Genomic DNA, 24876 nt, shown 5'->3' on the forward strand with positions numbered 1-24876 from the left:
GAGGTTCCAACAGATCAACAGAACAAAGCTGTCAAAGTGTTTTGATGGAATAGATGTCGGGCGGGGAAAGGCCCAGAGCCTTCGATGCTATAGTTGTCTGTGCTTATTTGTTGAAATGAATAGATGGTTTGTAATCCATGATGTTGTCTGTGTATCCATGAAATGAGTTGGTCTATGAGCCCTTGTATGTGCTTATTTGTTAAAATGAATAGATGGTTTGTAATCCATGATGTTATCTGTGTATCCATGAAATGAGTTGGTCTATGAGACCTTGTCTGTGCTTCTTTTTTGAAATGAATGAATGGGTTCTTAATTTTGACAGGCAATTCTTAAAAATTTGGGAACCAAATTTGTCCAGAAATTCATACGTCATCTAGTAATTGAGCTAAATAAGATTACAGGTTCATAGTTTCCTAACTTCCATCAAAAGCACGCATACATCATCCAGTAGTTAAGCTAAATAAGATTACAGGTTCATAGTTTCCTAACTTCCAACAAAAGCAGGCATACAGTTCCAACAAAAGATTCTAAGAAAGTTCCACCACGGCATCTATTTCTTTCCCTTCCTTGAGTCCAGCTTCTTTTTGATAGATTATTTTTTTGTTGGAGTAGCTACTTCCATATTCGGTGTGGTGCTAACCTCCTGACTTGTCCCTGCTTCAGCTTGCTTGCTTAGGGCCAGTTGCCTAATAAGTAGAATGGAAGAATTAGTTTACCCTCTAGTGTTCATGGATATGAAGGACTATGCATGGCAAAATTAGTTTACCTTCTAGTGTTCATTGCAGGACTAGTGTTCAGTGCAGCATCATCCCTTGCAACTTTCTTCCGTTTGGGTGTACTGGTGCTTGCATCAGCTTTGTTGGAAGCAGAACCCAATGGCCTTCCTGGTTTGGCACGGCTCTTCCTGCAAATGTCACAAGGAGGAGTTGTAATTGAAATGCACAACAAGCAAAATACAAGGCATTGGTGCATTTCAGATTATTATCTCTTTTTAGTTCCACTTAGAGGGCACTTAGATGAAGTAGTTCTATGTCCAAACTGTAAGCAATTACTACACTGCACTTGCCACATGCCTTTGTTCTTAGAGTTGTTTCCCTTCATCTCCAAGCAACTAGCTGTCCGATTCTTTCTATGTCTCTTAACTGGTCTCTTTTGCAAAGGTGGCTTTAGCTTGAACCCCAGCTCCACATGTGCCCAACGAGACTTGTCTGTCAGTGGCTTAATGACACCAGCGTATGCAAGCCTAAAATGGTTCACTGAGTATTAAGGATCCAAATACTCTTCCATTCTAGGACTAGTCCCTTGCGCGCGCGTTGCGCGCGCATAAATTCCTTGTAATTGATTAAATAACTGAAGTTGATGTAGAATACAGGTTAAAGAATATATAGGTACATTTGTAAAGAATATAGGTACATAAATAATTGATGTTGACTTATCTGGATATTATATTATATGATAACTAAAGATACATAAAAAGGCACTAATCTGCTTGTTAGAGATAATCCGTGATTATTTATGGATCCTTGGGTAACACTTGACCTGAATGAGCACACTGGAGTTAAAATATTGGGTTTTTATATTATTCACTTTGCAAATTAGTACATGCTTGGCGTGGGGAAGGTGGACAAACAGTAAAATTGACCTTTGGTGTACGAAGACAAGCAGAAATAGCAGGAGGAGCAGTGAGAAATTTCATGGAAGGAGAGTGATACCTTTTTGACTTATGAGAAACGGGCCGAAGCAGCGGCATTTTTTTCCCCTCGTAGTGGAGGGATGGCAGAGGCGACACAGTATGAGAGCATCTGACTTATGTGGAGGAGCTGGACAAGGAACAGTATGTGAACCAGAGACTCCATGGTCCAAGAGGCGGCCCCCCTTCCTTGCCTGCACCGGACCAATCATCATCGTAGCGAAGGAATAGTAGAAATTGTTTGACTATTTTTGGACATACCGTAATTCCATTTTTTCATTTTGTATTTTCAGTTCAATTCTTTAAAAGCTTGGAGATATTCAATAACATTGTATCAGTAATAAGAATCCAATGGACAAGGTAGGAAACCTGCTTGCTTAGATGTTTAAGGTCTCTTTCATCATAATCAATTTATCTCCAACATAAATGATGTGTCCACTGTTTTTCTTAGTACATGGAAACCATAATTCAGACCGTAAATTTATCAGCTGTGGACATGCTACCCATAGTCCAATCCAATAGGAGGTGCATACGTGAGGCAGCCTATTTAACGTTCAGACTTTTGGACATAAGATAAATATTTAAATATCCAAATGTCATGAATATTTTGAGCACCAATCAGTTCTAAACATGCAGAACTATCAGATCATCGCAAGTAGCATTAAATTTGAACCTTGCTTAACACGGGCAACACATGATAGCAAGAACATAATTTTAGGAGGAAGCTTATCGAAGATTTCAAGTGCAAGTAAAGAATTGCTCTCTCCATCTCAAGTGACAGACAACGAAATTAGCTTGGAACCCATATCTGATTTAGTAGGTTTACCTGCTTCTAGCGTAGGACACCTTGTATCACACTAATTCACTGAAGTCTGAAAATAATAGAAAGCAGGTAGAAGAAAATAAAGGCATATCTTTGTAGTCACAAAACTATTGTAATCAACTTTTTTTTTGCACTTATTCATATTGTAATCATGAAATAGGTAATATGTTTTTTTTGAAAGGAGAAACAGATCATAGTTGCATACCTGCATCAAGCAAATTTGGATATAACAACTCATATAATTTGTAAAAGGTCGAAAGATATTATATATGTCGTGGTACATGACAATGTTTTGACCGGCATAAGAGGAGAATAATGATATTACCGAGGACCTTTCTTCCAGAATCCCTCAATGCTGGGTCGCAAGGAAGACATTTGATTCCAGAAAAAGGAATCGATATAAGGTGAGTATCTAAAACACTAAATTCCGTTGCAAAGGCTCTATAGAATTCTATCTCTAAAGTCACTTGAGTTGTTGTCCTCTCGACACAAATTAGTGAGTCTAAATCAGAAGTGGAACAACTAACAAGACCAACACACAGTTAGGGGCAAGAAAGGAAGAACTCGAATGTATGAAATTGTAGACGAAATAGCAGTAGTGAGCAAATATGCTAACCCAGCTTCAACTTTGCAAACAGAGCTCCAAACATCATGTCGTCACTGGAGCATTCTATCGAGCACCTTGTAGGCAGCAATTATAGCGTGAGTTGAACTGCAAGTAGAAGCAGAAATGGATAAATTTTAGTAGGCTATGAACATGGGGATCAAGGGGGCATGGAGGAGGTCCGTCACTCCCATGGACCAGGTATGGCCGCTGTTGCCTGCTGCTTGGTCCTTAAGCACAACCATAATGGAGGGAAGGAGATGGTCGAGTGGTGGAAAAGGTCTAAATATTATGCAAACCTGAACTGTTGTTTGCTGAGTTGGATGCAGCAGCCGCCGGTGGATGAGCCTGCGGAGGAGAACCACCTCATCCGACCCGTGGGGTGGCGAGGCTGCATGCCTGGCCGCGTGACCATGCCTACGGGCCGCCGTGGAGGCAGCTAACGTGCTGGACGCTTGAGCTGCCCGCTCAGCCGCTGCGCACCGAGCCACCGCCGGAGTTCGACGCTGCATGGCACAGGCTACCAGCTAGGAGCTAGGGAGGGACCGATGCGTGCGGGCGGAGAGGAGATGGGGAGCCATGACCACCTGTGGAGCTGTGCGGTGCCGCCGTCGTTGCTGACTTGCTGTATATGCGCGCGAGGGCCGGCGCGCCGCCGCCACCACCTGCGTGCGCGGGCTTGCGCGCCGCCGCCCCTGTTGCCTAACCTGGCTCCTTGTCTTGCGGGGAGTGGAGCAGGGTGGTGGTGAGCATCAAGCGTCCGCTGGCCGCCAGCTGCTTGAGGGAGTCGAGTTGCGAGACGCCCAAGAAACCACATCTCGAGCTGCAGACACAGTTATTGGGGGACCCGAGCGTGGCGGCGGCGGTGTAGACCTCACTTGAGGCAGTCGAACTCGAGTGACGCTGGATGCGGCGAAGGCCGCGCAGTGAGACATTACCAGAGTCGGGTGCCGCCGAGGCCTCCGCGTCGCCGCCGCATCGGGCCGTGCCGACGGCCTTGATCTAACGCCAGTTATGGATGAGTGACGGCGACCGAATCTCGGCCATGGAGCTGCGAGACCACTAGGATGGATCGGCGTTTGGAGATCCGCAGGAAGCAGGAAGATGAAGACGCGGTGGGGAGGAGCGGAAGGTGCGAGAGTAAGGGGGCTTTTAGTTCTCAAAAACAAAAAATTTTGGGTGTCACATCAGCGTTTGACCAGATGTCGAGAGGGCTTTTCGAACACTAATTAAAAAACTAATTTCAGAACTCACTTGAAAACCGCAAGACGAATCTTTTGAGGTCTTTGACCGCATCATTAGCACATATGGGTTACTGTAGCACTTATGTCTAATGATGCCCTAATTAGGCTCAAAAGATTCGTCTCGTCGTGTACATCCAAACTGTGTAATTAGTTTTGTTATTTAATTACATTTAGTGCTTCATACATGTGTTTAAAAGGGAGTTGAAAATTTTTGGGAACTAAACGAGCTGCTTTTCTTTGACTTCCGTGGTACTGGAACACTGGTAGAGTATGAACGCTAGAAATCGTCTGCTAGTGTGACCGTTGAGACATCCTCAAGATATCATGCATCAGGAATGGTGAACATAAACAAAATCACAGCTGTTTATACCGGATCGAAGGGCCGCAACTTTTTTAAACCACGTGGCCATACCGAGAGGCTGCCGAGCCCAGCTGCTCTAAAGATTAGAAAATTTCTAATTGTTACTATAAGAACCAAAGCATGAGCACATGGTTTCCCTGAAATCTGACACTCTATGCATGTGCATGTATGGTTCCTAATATTGACCACATGTCTGATGACCTTATGGGTAGTTGTAACCTCTGTGACCTCTGCTTCATCTCTTCCACCTTCTTTCAGATTGAGGTGTCCCAATTACCTACTCATTGCATTGAGCTGGGGTACTACAATAGGCAGCATTACATATCCTTCTAATTTCTCACCAATTTTCCTTCTTTTTGCATACAGTTCCATGAACTTTGACCTTAAAGTGTCAGCCAGCTCTGCTATGGGAAGGTCCTTAATCTCCTTCACCCATTGTTCCAAACCTCAGCAACATTATTGGTAATATGATCACACTTGATATGTTCTGAAAACTTGCTCCTCATGCACAGTAGTTTGTGATATTTATCTAGATAAGGCTTAACCCTTCTATTTGCTTCATACATCTTGTTCATGCAATACTCATAATATTCAGGCTGGAAAGTCCTAGCTGCTGGATACATTCTTCCATACACAGGACCTTGAAACCTCTTGACAAAATTCCTCATCAAGTGAAAGAACACTCTCCATGCTCTGCCCAAGGGTACACTGCCTTCACAGCATTCTCCAAACCCTTGCAAGCATATGAACTAACTGCAAAATATGGTGGGTTTCCAATGGCCTTTTGCAACTGCTGCATAAACCATGTCCAATTATCAGTTGTCTCATTGTCAAAAAATCCAAAGGCAACTGGAAACATCCAATTGTGCTCATCCAAACCAGTAGCTAATGCAAGGTGTCCATTCCACCTTCCATTCAGAGCTGTAGAATCTATGCTCAAATATGGCCTACAACCATTTAAAAAACCATCTATATTGGCTTTGGAGCAACAAAAGAATCTATGAAAATACACTCCATCTTCTTTCTGTATGACATCTACTTCTACAACACTTCCAGGCCTCTGGAGTCAACCTCAGCCTTGAAATTAAATAAATATGCAAAACTTTCTACCCATGAACCAAATATCTGTTCAGCTGCTTTCTGCCTACCAAGCCACACTGTTGAGTATCCAATTGTGTCGGGTACCACGATTAGGGACACCCTAATCGGGGTACTAATATCGCCTTAAAACGCAAACACATGTTAAAGCAACTGGGCCCACGAAGGCCCACGACCTCCTTCCAATCTGAAAGAAAGGAAAGGACTCAAAGAAGCCCAGCGTGCGGCCCATTCGCATCCCTCTCGAACCCGCGGGACGATCCCCGCCTCGCTCGAGGGTCCCCGTCGAGACCCCTCGACTGCGCCCCGCATCTCCGATTCGATCGAGGGTAGGTCACCTACCCTTGAGCGGGCAAAACATCTCCGCCTCACTCGAGGGTGGCAAACCTACCCTCGAGGGTGTAACTCATCTCCACCTCGCTCGAGGCCACCTCTCGGCATAAGGGACAAACGGCCCTGCCGCTCACCCGCCCGTCGTACGAAGGCATTAAAGGCCAGCCACTCCACCACGCCACCCAGGACAGGCGGCGTCGGGCCGCCATTCCCACAGTGGATGTGACCGGGGTCCCACCCGCTGACTCCGGTCACCGCTCTGCCATCCCGGATGCTGTAGCAGCACTGTTGGACCTGCGACGCGAGACAAGACAGGCTCTGCACTGCTCCCGTTACTATTCTGCCTACACCGACCAACCGGACCCGCCTCCCGCTGAGGAAGGGGTCCGGCAACGTCACGTGTCCTTCAGAGAGGGGCGTTCAGCACACATGGACGGGGTCCCAGACTTCCCCCCTCGATGAGTCCGGGACCTCCACGTGTCCCCCGGACCTCCTAGTGTGCACGCCTGCACTCCGACCAGGGGGTCCGGGGCCGTCGCGCGCCCCGCTGTCGCTGGTGCATACAGGACTCTAGTCCGCAGGGCCCACTGAACGCCACCGCGCCGTATATAGAAGACCATACACCAGCGACGACCACGCCGCCTGAAGGGGCTGGCAGGACAACCGGCGCGATCTTCGCAGGACCAAGGACGATATCCAGGACGCCTGCCACGCCTGACGCCATGCCCCACAGTGTACTTCCTACAGTATTCGGTCACTGTACCCCGCGATTCGGGGAAAACTACGACTTCCACGCCCCCACCCATGTGCGCCGCCCCTCCTTGTGACTATAAAAGAAGGAGGCGGGCATTCTCTGCCCTCGGTGGACGCTCTCTCTCGGAGGACACTCAGACGCTTCCAGACGAGATCCATCATCACTTACGCTCCGGCATCCCTATTCGCCCCATTCAACCCCTCTTCTAGCAGAGACTTGGGAGCCTTCCTCCCTCTCTCGCCTCGCTTGTACCCCCTACTACAAGCACATTGGGTGCAAGATAGTACAGTGCCCTCGCACACCTCCTTTGCTGGACGTACGGCCCCGCGGCCGGAACCAGGATAAACCGTGCATTACTGTGTTGCCTCTTGCATCATCATCTGGGACGAGGAAACACGCAGCATTTACTAGTTGGGATCCAGGCCCCCGGGTCGGGACACCGACAGTTGGCGCGCCAGGTAGGGGCTATGCGTGACATTTTCTCTCTTGTTCCCATTTTGATCTCCAGGGATGGCAGGCAGATCCAACCCATACCCTATGGGTGTTTCGGATCCGCTCCCAGCGGGATTCATGATCTGGTTCGGGAGTCTCGAGTTCAGAGCGACCGGCAACGGTTACCTCATGCAGCTCCTCTCGCCCAGACGCGACCTCGTCGCTTCGACACCACCAGCCCAGCGCAACAGGCGTTCGGGCCACCGTTCGCGACAAGCACGCGCGGAGCGGCACCATGCGGCACGCCATAGCTCCCCCACGTGGGTTGAGGCTGGCATGTCGCAACCCAGCATTGCGCCCAACGGGGCCATCGCCTCATCATCACGTGTCTTGGCGTCATCTGCGCCGGCACTGTTATCTGCTGCAGCACTAGTGCCTCCCAGGGGGGCTCGACCTCGCCTTCGTCTTTCCCCTTTGGGATGCGCAGCACTGCCGCTCGCACCTACACCTCTTCGATCAACACTATCTTCACCAAGCATGAGGATCTGTCGGGTCCTCATCTTCTGTTCATCCGCAGCCTCATCGCATCGTCTCCCGACGAATCTTACTCCGAGACGGCGAGCTCAATCGCCGACGACATCAACTTCTTCATGAACAACTTCATGGCCGAGGAGGCCGAGGACTACTCCGGGGTCTGCGACCCCGACGCTCTCCGCTCATTCCAGCTGGCGACGGCTTACTGCCTCACCTGCTCCGAAGACTCCAGCGAGGGGGATTTCGATCCTTCCCGGGAGTGCTTCATGGTCCAACTCGCAGACGGGTGAGACGACAACACCCTGGGTAACGACGGGAATGGCGGGGCGGACGCGCAGGCGAACCCACCGGTGGTGCCACCTGCAGCCCCTTCTTCTTCGTCAAGCTCGGCGGCGCGGCAAGCACAGCTCAAGGAGCTTCAAGCCAAGCTTGACGAGCAGCGTCAGCAAACTCAGGAGCTGCGCACCGCACTCGAGCAGCAGCATACCGCGCGTGGCGCACATGCCCAGGCGGCGGGATGTGTTGCCCGGGAGCGCATCCTGGCCGATGACAACGTCGACAAACCCCCGGAACTGAAGACGGCCGTTGAAAAACTCGTCGCTGTGGCCTATCTACTCCAAGCTATGCCCGAGCCATCGACACCTTCGGGCCGCAACCTGCGCCGCGAGGCACAGGAGCTCATCGAGCAAGCTGCCGTGCAGCAGGCCGAGAGTTCTGCGTCTCGTATGCGCTCGAAAGCCCCGGAGCAGCCTGGTGGGATTGCGCACCAGGACCGCGAGGTTTCTGTGCACACACCACCAGCAGGGAAGGGCAAGGCAACCGTAGCGCCCGGTGCGAAGGCACCCTAAGTGCACGAGCGCGTCGGCAGAGTTCCTGTAAGGGAGCGAATCCGTGACACGCGCGGGCATGTCGGTGACGGCGACGCCCGCAACATCATCGATGACAGGAGGTACACCCCTCGACGGGGTGGACGCTTCGACCCTGATGACGATAGGGGTGAGTCACTGGAGCCTCCGGGCACCCGGGTGTTCAGCCGGGAAATCCGAACATCATCTTTTTCCCCGCGCTTTCGACAACCCAACACCCTCATCAAGTACTCGGGCGAGACTGACCCTGCAGTCTGGCTCAACGACTACCGCCTAGCGTGCCAGCTAGGCGGTGCGACGGAGGATGCGGTCATTATCCGCAACCTTGCTCTTCACCTTGCTGACGCCACACGAACGTGGCTCGAGCATCTGCCTGCGGATCAGATCCACAACTGGGCCGACTTGGTCCAGATCTTCGTGGGCAATTTCCAGGGCACATACGTGCGCCCTGGGAACTCCTGGGACCTCAAAGGGTGTCGCCAAAAGTCCAACGAGTCCCTGCGCAACTACGTGCGGCGCTTCTCCAAGCGATGCATCGAGCTCCCCAGCGTCACCCACGTCGAGGTCATCAACGCCTTCCTCGAGGGTACGACGTGCAGGAACCTGGTGCATGAGCTCGCGAGAAGCCGTCCGACCAACACCAACGAGCTGTTCGACGCTGCCACCAACTACGCCGCCGGCGAGGAGGCTGTTGGTGCCATCTTCGATGACAAGTCGAGCAAGCGCAAGGACGATGCGCCCGCGGAGGGCAGCAACGTCAAACCCAGGGCCCCCGCCAAGAAACAGAAGCGGGGGAGGAAGGGAAAGAAGCCGGTCCCACCGAACCAGTGCGGGTCGGGGCAGGCAGAGGACTCCGAGGAGGCTTTCGCTGCCGCCCCGGACCGCAAAGGACCTCGAGGCCCCCCTCGGGGCGGTGGTGGCTAGTTCGACGACATGCTTAAGAAGCCATGCCCTTACCACAAGGGCCCAGTCAACCACACTCTTGAGCAGTGTGAGATGCTCAAGAAATACTACAACCGCGTCGCGCATCGCGATGAAGATAAGAAGAAGGATGCGGACGACAAAGGTGGAGATGACGAGTTCCCCCCAGTGGAGAACGCTTTCTTCATCTTTGGAGGAGCAACGACAAACATGACATCTCGGCAACACAAGCGTGAGCGCCGGGAAGTTTTCTCCGTCACCAAGGCCACGCCATCCTACCTCGACTGGTCGAAGGACACCATTTCCTTTGGCCGCGAGGACCACCCCAACTACGTCCCGCATCCGGGATGGTATCCGCTCGTTGTCGATCCCATCATCGGCAACACCCGTTTCTCCAAGGTGCTCATGGACGGAGGTAGCAACCTCAACATCATGTACGCCCACACCTTGGAGCACATGGGGATCGGACTGGACAAGCTTCGCCCCAGCAAGTCGCCATTCCATGGCGTTGCGCCGGGGAAGCACGTCCAACCCCTCGGCCAGATCGATCTGCATGTATGCTTCGGTACGGCAGCCAACTTCTGCAAGGAGTTACTCACTTTTGAGGTGGTGGGGTTTCGAGGATCCTATCATGCCAACCTTGGCCGTCCTTGCTACGCCAAGTTCATGGCCGTCCCCAACTACACCTACCTCAAGCTCAAGATGCTGGGTCCAAAGGGCGTCATCACCATCGGCTCTTTGTTCGAACACGCCTACGAGTGCGACGTCGAGTGTTTTGAGCGCGCGGAGGCTCAAGCAGAGGACGAGGCCCTCGCAGCCACCCTCGACAAAATGGCGAGCGAGGCCTTGGACTCCACGCACCGACACGCCGGGAGCTTCGAACCCGCCGAGGGTATCAAGAAGGTGCCCCTTGACCCGAGCCATCCCTACGACAAGGCGTTGCAGATCAGCGCCACCCTCGACGGCAAATAGGAAGTGGTGCTCGTCGATTTTCTTCGCGCCAATGCTGACATCTTCGCGTGGAGCCCCTCGGATATGCCTGGCATACCGAGGGTGTTCACCGAGCAATCCCTTGATGTCCGACCCAACTCCAAGCCGGTGAAGCAGCGCCTGCGATGCTTCGACGAGCTCAAGCGCCGGGCGATCGGCGAGGAGTTGCAGAAACTTCTGGCGGCTGGATTCATCAAGGAGGTATTCCATCCCGAGTGGCTAGCTAATCAAGTATTAGTGAAGAAAAAGAGTGGAAACTGGAGGATGTGTGTAGATTACACTAGTTTAAATAAGACATGTCCGAAGGTTCCCTTTCTTTTGCCACGAATTGATCAGATTGTAGATTCTACTGCGGGATGCAAACTTCTATCCTTTCTTGATGCTTACTCCGGTTACCACCAAATCAAGATGAAAGAGTCCGACCAGCTCGCGACTTCTTTTATCACACCTTTCGGCATGTACTGCTACGTTACGATGCCCTTTGGCCTCAGAAACGCCGGAGCCACATACCAGCGGTGTATGCTCCACGTTTTCGAAGATCATCTCGGGCACAGCGTAGAGGCATATGTCGATGATATCATTGTAAAAATCAGGAAGGCGGACGACCTGGTTGCTGACCTCAGGGTCGCATTCGATTGCCTACGGGACAAGGGGGTAACACTCAACCCCGAGAAGTGCGTGTTCGGGGTGCCTCGAGGTATGCTTTTGGGTTTCATTGTCTCCCAACGGGGCATCGAGCCCAACCCTGAAAAAGTCTCGGCCATCACTCGGATGGGACCAATCCGAGACCTAAAGGGGGTACAGAGGGTCATGGGATGCCTAGCGTCCCTTAGCCGGTTCATCTCGCGTCTCGGTGAGAAAGGCTTACCCCTGTACCGACTCTTGAGGAAAACCGAACGCTTCACGTGGACCCCCGAAGCCCAAGAAGCCCTTGAAAGGCTGAAGGCGTCGCTCACTCGCGCCCCCATTCTCACGCCACCCACGGACGGCGAGCCCCTCTATTTGTACGTAGCTGCAACGACCCAAGTGGTCAGCGCGGTGATCGTGGTCGAAAGACAAGAGGAGGGCCATGCTCTGCCCATCCAACGGCCAGTGTACTACATCAGCGAGATGTTGTCTGAAACTAAGACACGCTATCCGTAGATTCAGAAGCTGCTCTACGCAGTGGTTTTGGCTCGGCGTAAGTTACGCCACTACTTCAAGGCCCATCCCATCACTGTGGTCTCGTCTTTCCCTTTGGGAGAGATAGTCCGCAACCGGGAAGCTGAGGGTAGGATTGCCAAATGGTCTGTGGAGCTGATGGGAGAAACTCTTACCTACGCTCCCCGCAAAGCAATCATGTCCCAAATCTTGGCCGACTTCGTGGCTGAATGGATGGACATTCAGCGACCCCCACCACAAATCCAGGGCGAATGCTGGACTATGTACTTCGACGGGTCGGTGATGAAAACCGGCGCCGGTGCTGGCCTCCTCTTCATCTCACCCCTCGGAGAACACATGCGGTACGTAATACGCTTGCATTTCCCTGCTTCGAACAACATGGCGGAGTATGAGGCCCTCCTCAGTGGCCTCCGCATCGCCATCGAGCTCGGCGTCAAATGCCTCGACGTGCACGGCGACTCTCAACTCGTCATCGACCAAGTGATGAAGGAATCTAGCTGCCACGACCCAAAGATGGAGGCGTACTGCAATGCAGTGCGCCGCCTCGAAGACAAATTCGATGGCCTAGAGCTCAATCATGTCCCGCGCAAGTACAACGAGGACGCCGACGAACTGGCCAAGATTGCTTCGGGGCGGACCACCGTCCCTCCGAATATCTTCGCCCGCGACATCACCAAGCCCTCCGTTGAATTCAAGGATCCGACGGAGACGGGCCCCTCGTCCGCCGGACCCTCCAACTAGAACCCCCCGGCGGACGAGGCCGAGGCCATGGACATTGACTTCGGGATCACCTCCGCGGACGAGGCCGAAGCAATGGAAGTTGATGAGGCCCCCACTTCGCATGATTGGCGCGTCCAGTATCTCGACTGGATGATTCGAGGGACCCTACCCTCGAACCGTGCTCAGGCGCGGCACCTTGCCAGGAGGGCCAAGTCCTTTGTTCTAATCGACGACGTGCTATACAAGCGCAGTCCCTCGGACGTCATGCAGCGATGCATCCCCGTCCCCGAGGGCAAGGAGCTGATCCACGACATCCACACCGGCATCTGTGGCCATCACGCTGCACCGCGCACCCTCGTGGGTAACGCATTTCGGCAAGGTTTCTATTGGCCCACTGCAGTCGCCGACGCCACTAACGTCGTGCGGACCTGCGGGGGTTGCCAGTTCTACGCTCGAAAGATATACCTCCCGGCCCATGCTCTGCAGACCATCCCCATCACGTGGCCGTTCGCCGTGTGGGGACTGGACCTCGTCGGTCCGCTGCAGAAGGCGCCCGGGGGCTTCACCCACTTGCTGGTGGCAGTCGACAAATTCTCCAAGTGGATCGAGGTTCGACCCATCGGCAAGATCAAATCCGAGGAAGCAGTCCTATTCTTCACTGACATCGTCTTCAGGTTCGGGGTCCCGAACTCGATCATCACCGACAACGGCACCCAGTTCACAGGCAAGAAGTTCTTGGCATTCTGCGACAGCTTCCACATACGTGTGGACTGGTCGGCTGTGGCGCACCCACAGACGAACGGGCAAGTGGAGCGTGCCAATGGCATGATCCTCCAAGGATTGAAGCCGAGAATCTTCAACAAGCTGAACAAATTTGGCCGCAGGTGGCCCACGGAGCTACCCTCGGTCATCTGGAGCCTGAGGATGACCCCAAGCAGAGCCACAGGCTTTTCCCCGAGAATTCTTCCTCATCTATGGCGCCGAGGCCATACTCCCCACTGACTTGCAGTACGGATCGCCAAGGCTCAAGGCATACAAGAGCAACAAAACCAGCGAGCTCGCGAAGACTCGCTGGACCAAGTGGACGAGGCTCGAGACATGGCGCTCCTCCACTCTGCGCGCTACCAGCAGTCCTTACGAAGGTATCAAGCATAGATGGTCTAGCGCCGAGACCTCAACGAAGGGGACTTGGTGCTGAGGCTTCGACAGGACAACAGGGGCCGCCACAAGCTCTCACCTCCATGGGAAGGACCGTACATAATCGCTGAGGTGCTCAAACCCGGCACGTACAAGCTAGCGAACGACAAAGGCGAAGTCCTCACCAATGCTTGGAACATACAATAGCTACGTCGCTTCTATCCTTAGAATTTCGAGCTCTTTGTACCTTGTTTGCGCTCGCATTTTCAATTTCCTGAAATAATAGAGAAGTACACATTACTTGTTTATTTTTGGGAACCTTCCGGACCCTAGAAGGCTCGGATGCGCGCTAACACTGAGGTACGCTCGGCTTTACCCTCGGCAAAGCCGAGCCTCCCTCGGGGGCTACTACGGGGGGAACCCCCGAACGTCCCCAAAAAGTCGCCAATGTTTTTTGAAATATTTCCATCTCGCCTCTAAGCTTCTCGTATCCTCGAAAAAAACAGACGCGAGGCGTAAGCAACTACGGTACGGGGCCGGTCGAGTCGTGGGGCCACCTACGCCTCCGGGATATGGCAACCCCCTCACCACCCTACGCCTACATTGCTTATGAACGCGAAATTCCTCGCAGACGTTTATCTAAGTCGCATACGAGAACACGGAAATAAAGTAAAGAAACATAGGCTCGAATGCACAAGGCCTCGATGGGCCACACAGTTGATTTAACAAAAATAAATCTCTTATATTCATAAGATGCGATTACAAAGGCGCGACTATGACATGTTCACTAATCTATTACACGGGCTTCGAGGCCCAGATTTCCTACGGGCTACCATCCCCCCTTGCGGGTCTTCAGTGGCATCGAATTCGGCGATGGGAGGGATGTCTGCCTCGAGCTTCTCGGCGAGGACGGCGGCGAACTCCTCCGCGGCTGCGTCGGCTTCGTCCATGATGGCCGACGAGGCGTCCGCATCAGCATCATCGGGAACGACGTACCGCGACAACACCCTCTGGAGATCCATGAGGTAGTGTGTCGAGGCCACGAAGAGGGCCCGCAGGACACCGAGACGGAAGGTGCTCTTGGCGTCTTCGGCAATCCGACCGCCCAGCGCGCGCAGGCGGCTGATCACCGAACTGCCCGAGACAGCACCCTCCCCATCGAGCTCTTGACACACGCTCACGACGGTTTGCTCCAGCTCAGCAAACTCCATTTGCGCCACCGTGAGCGCCGTGTAGACTGCTTCCTTCTCCGCAGACTCGTCCGCCACCTTCTGCCTCAGCTCTGGGCAAAGGAAATCAACGTAAGCTATGAAAGGAAACAAATCGACGAAAACTCGAAGGTACTCACCTGTGATGTTCCTCTGTGCCTCCTCCCTCTGGGCTCGGGCGGCCTCTGCGAGCAAGGACAAGGAGGCTTCCTTCTCTTTGAGGGCGGCCCCCACATTCTGGAGGGCCACCTCCTTCTCCTCGAGGGCCTCACCCTTTTCCCGTAGGGTCCCGGTGAGCGCAACCACGACCACCTCCTTGTGGAGGAGCTCGGCCTTCTACTGCTCGAGCGCTGTCCCGAGGCGCTGCAGCTCGGCACTCTGTGCCTCGGCTTCCCGAGCCTTCTCCTCGAGCGCCGCCCGGAGGCGCTGCAGCTCGGCAGCCTGCGCCTCGGCGTCCCGAGCTTTCTGCTTCGCCGCGGCCCTCTGGACATCCCGATCACCGGTTACCCGCGCCAAGTCCTCCTCAAGCGCCTGCTGACACGCTCCCAGATTCGCCATTTTAGTATTGGCCTTGATGTTCTTGAGCACTAGCTCGGCATTGTGCTGCCCAAGCTGGCTCATCTGGGAGTACATCCGGGTCATCTCGGCGCTCTTCTCGCGCGAGAATTCCCTCAACCGCTGCAAGAGGAAAGATGTGGGTGAAGACACATTAAAGTTAACAGAATCCGAGCAATTTTCGGGGGAAATATTTACCTGGCTGACCTGGTAATCCGTATTCTGGTGGAGCTGGAAGGCACGGTCGAGGGCTTGCAAGATCTCGCGACCAACGCTCATCTGCGTGTTCCAGGCCTCCTCCTCCTCTTGCTCCTTGCAGAGAAACTCCGAGAGGGGCCCAGACGGGACGATCGCCCCGTGATGGGGACCCTCGGACGTCCCCGCCTCGAGCACACCCGCGCTGGTCGATGTGAACTCGGCAATGTGCGCGGCGGCGCTCGCCGCAGTAGCGGGGTCGATGTCCATCGAGTCCCCGTACTCCTCGCTGCTGTCCGGCAGCCCCACCACCACTGCCGCGCTCCCTTGCGCCGTTGGCGCGGGCACCACCGTGACGATGCCCTCGTCCTGGGCCTCGGTGCGCTCCGAAATGGGGGCTCCCTCTGCCCCCGGCGCCCTCAATGCCGCCTCCTCCTCTGCGACGCCCTCGCCCTCGGCCCTCGGGGGCTCGAGGACGAGGGTCTTCTCCTCTGCTTGGTCAGCAGGGCGCTCCTGTGCGCTCCCGCCGGTCTCTCCTCCTGTGTCCGATCGGCCGGCACTAACCGCATTGCCCTGACCGGCCTCGACTTACGTGACTGCCAGGACGGCGCCATCCACGCCGCCCCGACCGGTCTCCTCGGCATCGGCAGCCTGAGCGGCTGCTTCGGCACCGCTCTGGCCGACGTCACCCTCCTCCTCCTGTGCCCGAGCTTGCTGCGCCGCCTGGGCCCCTCGAGCCATGGCCTCCCGTAGCTTCGCGGCCGCCGCCTCGAGGTCCACGGCAGGCAGGGGCTGTGACGCCGTGTGCGGCGTGCTGCGTGCCCCGGTCTTGAGGGCCTTAGCTGGGCAAGCTGCACCGCATCCTTGGCGATGGCCCCAGGGCTAAAAAATCGAGGAACACAAGTTGAGGACAACAAGATCGAGAAATCGACCAAACACACAATAAAAACAAAACCCAAGTTTACTTACCCGGATCGAGCACTCATGCTCCGCTTCCTCGTGGCGCTTCTTCGGGCCCGAGTCACCGTACCGCCCCTCGAAGACTGCCCCGAGGGCGCCCCCCTCGTGTCGGCCTGCTGAATTGAGGCTGCCAGCACGGACGACTCCTCGCCCGCCACAGCCTCGTCGCCACGGACGACTCCTGGGGTACGGGCGTCTCCTCACCGGTCGCCGGCGGGGACGACTCCCGCTCCGCACCCTCGAGGGAGGGATTCGCTGATAACTCCATCACGGCCCTCATCTCTTCTGGCGCCACGGGTGCCCCCTCGTCATCTTCCCACTGGTAGGTCGGCGGGGGGCTCGCACCCACTGCTGTCCCGTCGCCCCCCAGAGCGTGGTCCTCGGCATCCGAGGCCTCCTCCTCGTCCTCCTCCGAGGACTCGGGCGTGGTGGGCCGTGGCTTCCCCTCCGCGCGAGCGAGCTTGCACGCCTTGTCGTGCTTCGTTTTCCTTTTCCTCTTCCTCTCAACCTTCGCCTCTGCCGCATCCTTCCGCCTTTTCATCTTCTCCGCACGGAGGCGGTTGATCAGGCGTTGTTCCGGGACCGGGGGCTTCGAGGTACCGCACCTCAACCCCTGCAAAGCACGACGGAGATGGAGTCTGGAAAAGGGGGCTACACAACCCACACCAGATTCGAAGTCAAAACTTACCAGAGAAATGTACCCCGTCTCGGGGCGCATCTTGATCCTCCAAAGATCCTCGGGATTTTGGGGGAACTCCGCCACTGCGTACTTTGCCCTCCGGGCGGCGGTGGTGCGGGAGAGCAGCTTGTACGATGTCCTTGAGCCCTCAACCTAGCTCCCGGGGGTGAGCTGGAAGATCGGCAGGGCCTTTTCCATGACAGGGATCACCCTCTGCCGGTGGAAGTTTGCGATGACGGCCGCCGCCGTCAACCCCTTCCTCGCCAGATGCGCCAGCGCGTCGGTGAGGACTTCGAGTTTGTCTTGTTGTGCTTTGGGCGACACCCCCCAATCCCACTTCGGTGGCCGCTCCCGGAGCACCCTGTTGGTGAATGCCGGGAGCGCGCCGTCGTAGTTCCGAAGATAGAACCACCCTCGGCTCCACCCGGCGTTGTTTGTGGTTATCTTGCTGTGGATGTAGAGGTTCCTCCGGGAGTGACGCACGTGGAACGTCAGGCCGCCGGTGTTATCGCCATAAATTAACAGGATTAATTTATGGGCCGAAAGCAATATGGGCTTGAAGCAAGAGAATAAGAAGGCTTGTAAATCGGCTCCTGCATAAGCATTTGGGCCACATGGGCCATGTATCTTTAGATTTAGTCCAAGATTAGAGATAGAGTCCAATCGGGACAAGATTAGTTTAGATTGTTTCCCAAGTCTCCGGACTATAATGTACCCTATGTTATTCATGAAGGAAGAATGTCATCACGTCTCACAAATAACAACTCTCGACACATCGCCATCCCTAATCTTAGGGTTTTCATCCAAGTAAGCGCCATCCTGCCCTGATCGCTTCTCGCGATCAGGGCAGCGTTGTTCTTGCTTTTACCTTGGTGTTACTCGTACTGAAGCATTTTTTATGGCGAGTAGTACTAGTTATCTCGATGTTCGTAGCATGGTTTTAGTAGATCTGTTGTATTTTGTTGCTTATCATCTATGAACATCATGTTGTCTTTACGCGATCATGCCATCATCTTATACTAACTCTTGTTGCATAGAGTTAGCTGCGTAAAGGCAACACCCTGCTTCTTTTATGTTTGGTAGATCTAATCTGTTATGGTTTGCTCTTATTCTTAAGAGTTGGCGTAATATCTGCTAGGTTAGGCCTTGCAAACGGGTTGGATGATCCGGTGGCGTCTTAGATGCTCTGCTCTAGTCTTAACAGGGAATTGATCCGGGAATCGGCTCTTGCTAGTTCTTAGGCCTCTGTTTTGGTTATGGTTTAGTTATCTGTTACGTTTATTAGGCACAATCATGTGTAGGATGTTCCGATCTAACAGTGAAGCTCTTACCATCGTGGATTAGATTAATTAGATTTAATTGAAGCAGCTTTACAGTTATTTGCTTTATTTATCGATATCCGGATGCAAACAGATCCAATCTGACACCGGAACTCGATTGGCTCTTTAAAGCCGATGCAAGAGTCGTCCCGGGGAGCCGACTACGGCTCGGACTTATGTTTCCACGTGTTTGTGTATGCAAGTAAACCATTGCAAGCACGTCCGCACCTTCTTGATCGGGTATAGGTCAGGTGGCACGCCCTGCGTCTTCATAAGCCGCGGCGTGTGCTGGAATTGTGGGCCGTCGACGAGAGAGCAGTGCCTGCCAGCGCCCCGGCAACCTCCCGGCTCTTCGTGTTGCCTGTCGCTGCTCGCCGGTGGGTTTCGACCGACAACAGCCGGCGCACGCGAACCCCCTCGGTTGGCCCCGCCTGCTCTCGATGAAGAGTTCGCCGTGGAACAGGTGGATCCAGAGATCCCAGTGCACTTCTATCCCGAGGTACCCCTCACAGATGACGAGGAAGACTGCCGCCTGCGAGATGGAGTTGGGGATGAAGTTGTGAAGCTCCGCTCCATAATAGTCGCACAGCGCCCGCATGAATCTGCTGACGGGGACGCCGGAGCCTCGCTCATGAAGGCGCACGAAGCTCATGACGTAGCCTTGTGGGGGCTTCGGCTCGGTCTCGTCTGGATGCGGGGAAATCCACGCGGCACCCCCGAGTCGGTGATCCGCGGCAGCAGCCGGTCGGCGACCAACTGCTCCAGAACCGCCACGGTGGCGGAGGATTTCCCCCATGGCAATGGCTCCTGGATGTCCGACATCTCTCCAAGTCAAGGGGGACAGGGGAATGAATGCTCCGGGATGGCTAAGGTGCTCTCTCTCTCCCTCTTTTCTTCACCACCTTCTTCCTCCATTTCGCTCTTGGCTACGGGCTCAGGATGCAGGGGAGGCGGAGAAGGCAAAGTGAGATGAAGGCAAATAGCCATGTGAGCCCAAACATCCCCCTTCTTTTTGTTTTTATTCACCACGATGAGCGGGTCCGCCACCTCAACCCGAATCTGCCGCATTGAATGCAGTAAAATTCGCTATCACTGATGGCTAGGCCCCGCGTCCACGGAGTCTCCCACGCGCACACGCAGCAATAACTGCGGCACGGTAACCGGCGGGCACGGCACGATTGTTGCACTATCCCATCCACTAGCCGCCACCCACGCCGCTTCATCTACCCGAGGCTGCCGCCTGAAAAGACGCGCCCACACCGCACCGCACGAATTGGGCCATGTCGCCCACCACCAGCGGAAGACCCGCGCGCGTGACTCTCGACTCTGCGTCGTTTTCAAATCAAGACGGAATACTCCTTCAGGGGTCCCTTTACCCTCGAAGGAACCGTATTTTGAGGCCTTACAGATCAGGGGTTCGAAGCCTGGCCCTTCGGAGGTTCGACTGGCGCCCTAGATCTCCAGAGTCAGGGACTGCAGGGATGTGCCGTACAAGCCACCCTCGAACGCGGAGTTCGAGACACCCTACGCAGTGTTCAAGGCCAGTCGAGGGTGCCTAGAAGGGGGATCCCATCGAGGGAGAGCATCGAGCCCTCGGACCCTATCGAACGGGTCCGAGCCCCGCCTAGCGAACCCTCGCGAGCGCTCTATGAGACGTGTCCATGGACCACGAGCTGACCCCTATCGAACGGGGCATGGACGTCCGCTTGAACTACCCGATAATAGCTCACCGAAGCAACCATTGCTCGCGGCCCGGGCATGGGTAGCATGGTGCGCTTCACCCCTCCTCCCTGCGGAAGGGCGACGAGGGTCGTAATCAAAGTCGAGGGTTCCCCTGAACGCCTTCACACGGGCCTAGGCACGGGGGCTCCTCGCACACCACGGTTCAAACGCACCCTCGAATAAATCGACGACCGTCAATTATGAAGATCCACGTGTATAATCAAACCCCCCGCTATTGATGTACGCTCCCCCGATAGTTAAGCTGAACACCGGGTCGCTGTACCGGCACAGAGAATGCCGAGGGCGGCTGAAAGAGTGCCGTTGCCGGCTAAAAAAAGATGCTGGATGGCCACCCCGGTGAGGCAACCCTGTGGGACAACGTTTATAGCCCTTGGACGAGCACAAACTCTCCTCCAAGGTCTCGGGGGCTACACCCGCGGGTGCGCTGACGCGCCCCCGCGAAGGAGACTTCACGCATATTCGAGGGTCGCAACTCTCTGTACACCCCTATACCCTCGGTCATCCTCCCCGTAGGGGAGAAAGGGAACTTTATTGCTCAAATGCAAATAAAGATTACAAAGGGTTACCGGCGCGAAGCCGTCGCAAAATACAAACACATTGCCACCTATGTGGCAATTTTCCCTGTCTTGGGGAGGAACGAGTGACGAAGAAAGGCACCGAGCCCCTGGCTGATGCAACGGCCAGGCTGCTAGGGATGCGAGGAGCGGCCCCCAGGCCGCACGGGTCCACCAGGGGAATGCTCTCCTCGCATGCCTTCTTCTAGCGTCTCCTCCACCGAAGACTACGTGGGGGGTCCAGCTGGCGGACAACACCCTCCGCACCGTCTCCCCGAGAGTAACCTTGTTGCCAGGGGGACGATACGAAGAACAGCCACCCAACCTGGCACTAACGCCATGGTTAGGCGTCTCCATCCCCCTTCATGCTAGGGGACATCGCAGGAGCAGGACCCCACAGGCCCAATGCTCTTCTGCGGATCCCACTTAAGCTAAGGGATGGTGCACACACCCACTCCGGTCTTCCCCCACCGCTCGCAAGCATTCTTCTGGCGCCAAGGCCTAAAAAAGCCAGGCCACCCCATCTGGGGGCCGGCCACGAATGGCAAAGGAAAACATTAAGACTTGGATAATGCTAGAAGACAGAGCTGGGAGGTTGGAGAGGAAAGGGAGTCCCACGACCCCTATTTATAGCTGCGCCGGGCGCCAAGCTTCGGCCCTGCCGAAGGGCGGAGGCTTGGACTACCCGTGACAACGCGATCCTCCACGAAAGAAAGATGCCTTCAGTCACCACGCCAAGATGCGACCAAACGAAATAAAGTGGAGCTGAGCCCCTGGACGCTAAGTGGAGCAGCATCGGCCCAGGCCGACCGCCCTCGAACGGCGTGCCGCCAGGCAACTAGGGAAGGTAGGGCCAAGGCCCTGAGTGCGGGACAGTGCGACGGAAGCGCCTCCTGCCGAGTAGCGGACGCCGTCGTCACCCTGGCCTCCCTCAGCACGCGGACATATCTGGTCCTTGAAACAAACAAACAAAGAGGTGCGCGCCTCGAAGTACTCCTCCCGCGGGCGCACTACCCCGACCGGCGTGTTGTCACATCCGCCGGGCTGGCGCTCAGGCGCGTCTGGCGGGTGCATGACCTTGACTGATCACGTCAAGGGGGAAATCACCGAATCACCCTTTGGCCGAATCCCCTGACTCGACCAAAGCCTTGGGGGCTACTGTCGGGTACCACGATTAGGGACACCCTAATCGGGGTACTAAGATCGCCTTAAAACACAAACACATGTTAAAGCAATTGGGCCCACGAAGGCCCACGACCTCCTTCCAATCTGAAAGAAAGGAAAGGACTCAAAGAAGCCCAGCGTGTGGCCCATTCGCATCCCTCTCGAACCCGCGGGACGATCCCCGCCTCGCTCGAGGGTCCCCGTCGAGACCCCTCGACTGCGCCCCGCATCTCCGATTCGCTCGAGGGTAGGTCACCTACCCTCGAGCGGGCAAAACATCTCCGCCTCGCTCGAGGGTGGCAAACCTACCCTCGAGGGAGTAACTCATCTCCGCCTCGCTCGAGGCCACCTCTCGGCATAAGGGACAAATGGCCCTGCCGCTCACCCGCCCGTCGTACGAAGGCATTAAAGGCCAGCCACTCCACCACGGCACCCAGGACAGGCGGCGTCGGGCCGCCATTCCCATAGTGGATGTGACCGGGGTCCCATCCGCTGACTCCGGTCCAATGATATAATGTCATTTTTGTCCTGAATTTACAAGTTGATGCATAAAAATGCTCCCCTTTATTAAGAGTAACCTGCCAAAATAGAAACAGGACTAGTGTTTCACAAAACAAATCAAGTTGAAGGTAAAAAAGATGGAAAAAAGTATACCCTGACTTGCTTTTCATCAGACATCAACCTTGCAACAATAGACCACTCACACCCATTTGCTTTGCAATATCCTCTAAACAAACGCTTAGTAGATTTTTCTGTCCCAAGTTCAAACTAGCCCTTTATGGCATTGTGTCTCACTGCTACCCTAAATTCATTCATACAAGGATATATGGTACCAACATCCATTGGAGGGTCTTCCTTATCATAACCTATAACATCATCCACAGGGATTAGATCATCAACTGGCAGCTCTGCACCTTGTAGGTCTATATCTTCATCACCTTCCTGTTCAGCATCCATTTTTTCTTGCTGTGCTCTCTCATCCTTTGTTGCAAGACCAAGAAACTCATACATAGCATCCACATCCATTAGTGTAACTGTTGAACCAATATGCTCCTCTAGGATAGGAATGACATCTAGGCTGTCCCAATCAATTACGCCATGTTCTTCCATGCTTGAATGTGCTTGTGCACTACCAATATCTGTGACACTGCTCATGACAATCTTTGTAACACCAGAATTTCCAAGCAAATCTGAAGGTTTGTCCACAACATCTACAAATAGAACCATCCTTCTAGATGTCTGCTTTTCAGAGAACGCAAGTCAAAGAGTTTTATCATCCACCAGTTATCTTTCATCACTACTGCTAGGGTCAAATTCATAAATTTTCAGTTCCTGGCACTTCCCCCAAGTTATCCATTTTGCCAGTTCTACCTCTAGCATCTCTAAGGTAAAAGAACTATAGTTCACAACCGATTCAACACATTTTCGAGGCACATCGACAGAGCTACCATCATCTAGCTTTGCTGAGAACTGTGGAGTCCGAACACACAACCTAAAAGCCACATCTGGATCGATCCTAACCAGTGCAACAAAAAAGAAAAGAAGACACATCAGTCAGCATGCTGCTCGATTCGATCTCTGATGCGTCTTCCCCAAATCAAATTAAATTCACGGCAGAGAGGTTAGGGTTAGGGTTGTGGGCTTACCTGGGAGGAACCTCAAAGGGGATCATGGCAATTCACGGCACCGTTGTGCCCAAAATCAGCCATCAAGGTTTGGGGGCTCCAACTCCTACGATGGATGGGGAGCGGCGGCAGCTGGGCCGGTGGCCTGTTCTTGCAAGAGAGGGAACACGAGGGAGAGGAGAACAGTCTGGGCTCAACTTCACGACATAGGAAGAAGAGATAGATAAGGCTAGGGGCAAATGTGTCCAGTATCATGTGAAATAAAGATTAAGAAATAAGAAAAGTAAATGAAAAGATGGAAAAAGGGGAAAATCCCCTGGATTGAAGAAATTTGTGGTCTTGATGTCAAATTTCAAAGATCGATCGAATTGAATGTCAAAAACAGTGAGGCAATCGGATTGAGTGTCAAATATCGAAATTCCTCCTTTAAAAGGCACCCGTGACCCCCTTGACTCCTCTTTCAAAGTCGCAGCCGCCACCGTCGCCTAAACCCTAGCAGTGCTGCCGCCTTTGCTTGAGCTCAGAGCCGCCACTGACACACCGCCGCTCCACCACCGTTCCTCGATGACTTTCCTGCCTCGGAGTTTCACGTTGTGGTAAAGACACTCGCCGGTCCCTCCTTTCCCTCCCCGCACCTCTGTCCCATGCGGGGTGGCTCACCGGAGCAAGCTCCGACGGCCCGTGCTGCCCTTCACCACCGCTCGTCTTTGCCTGCCTCCGCCTCGCCGAGCTGATACCCTAGATAGCTTGGCGGCCTCGCAATCGTCCTTCTCAGCTAGACCCAAACCAAAACCCCGGCCGGATTCGCGTGCTCGCGAATCGCCGGCGAACCACTAGCTAAAAAAAATAAAAGGGCCCCTTTCATCCCAGCCGTCCGATCCGGATCCAACGGGTCAGATTGGATCTGACCCGAGTCAACCGAACCAAACACCAGTCAACTCCGGCTCCTTTTGCAAAAGACCTTCCTCTGTTTTCTTGAAATCAACCCGTGGTCCATCTCAGTTCAAAAATAACTACAAAACAACCATTTTATTTTTAATTTAGGCCCCTGGACTTTTCTAAAATGGAACCCGCCATACTTAACCTATAGTTTTTCATGCTAGGCCCTGAGAATTAGGTTTAATTACATTTTAGACCCTAATTTCTTTAGTCAGAGCCCCTATTCATTCAAAATTTTAGCAAATAAGCCCCTAGAACCATGTTTTG

General features: G+C 54.0%; 1 long non-coding RNA gene across 2 annotated transcripts; it reads right to left on the reverse strand.

Moving 5' to 3' along the window:
* Positions 1–336: 336 nt before the first annotated feature.
* Positions 337–24227, reverse strand: LOC120691007. 2 transcript variants are annotated; one of them, XR_005682070.1, is made up of 3 exons: positions 23692–24227; positions 767–904; positions 337–686 (listed from the first exon to the last, which is right to left on the reverse strand). It is a non-coding gene; the product is annotated as an uncharacterized LOC120691007 (long non-coding RNA). The 2 variants fall into 2 exon arrangements; XR_005682069.1 differs by lacking the exon at positions 23692–24227 and adding an exon at positions 1713–1884.
* Between the last annotated feature and the right edge of the window lie 649 nt (positions 24228–24876).

This window comes from Panicum virgatum, chromosome 9N (genome assembly GCF_016808335.1).
Source record: "Panicum virgatum strain AP13 chromosome 9N, P.virgatum_v5, whole genome shotgun sequence".
Classification (NCBI taxonomy): domain Eukaryota; kingdom Viridiplantae; phylum Streptophyta; class Magnoliopsida; order Poales; family Poaceae; genus Panicum; species Panicum virgatum.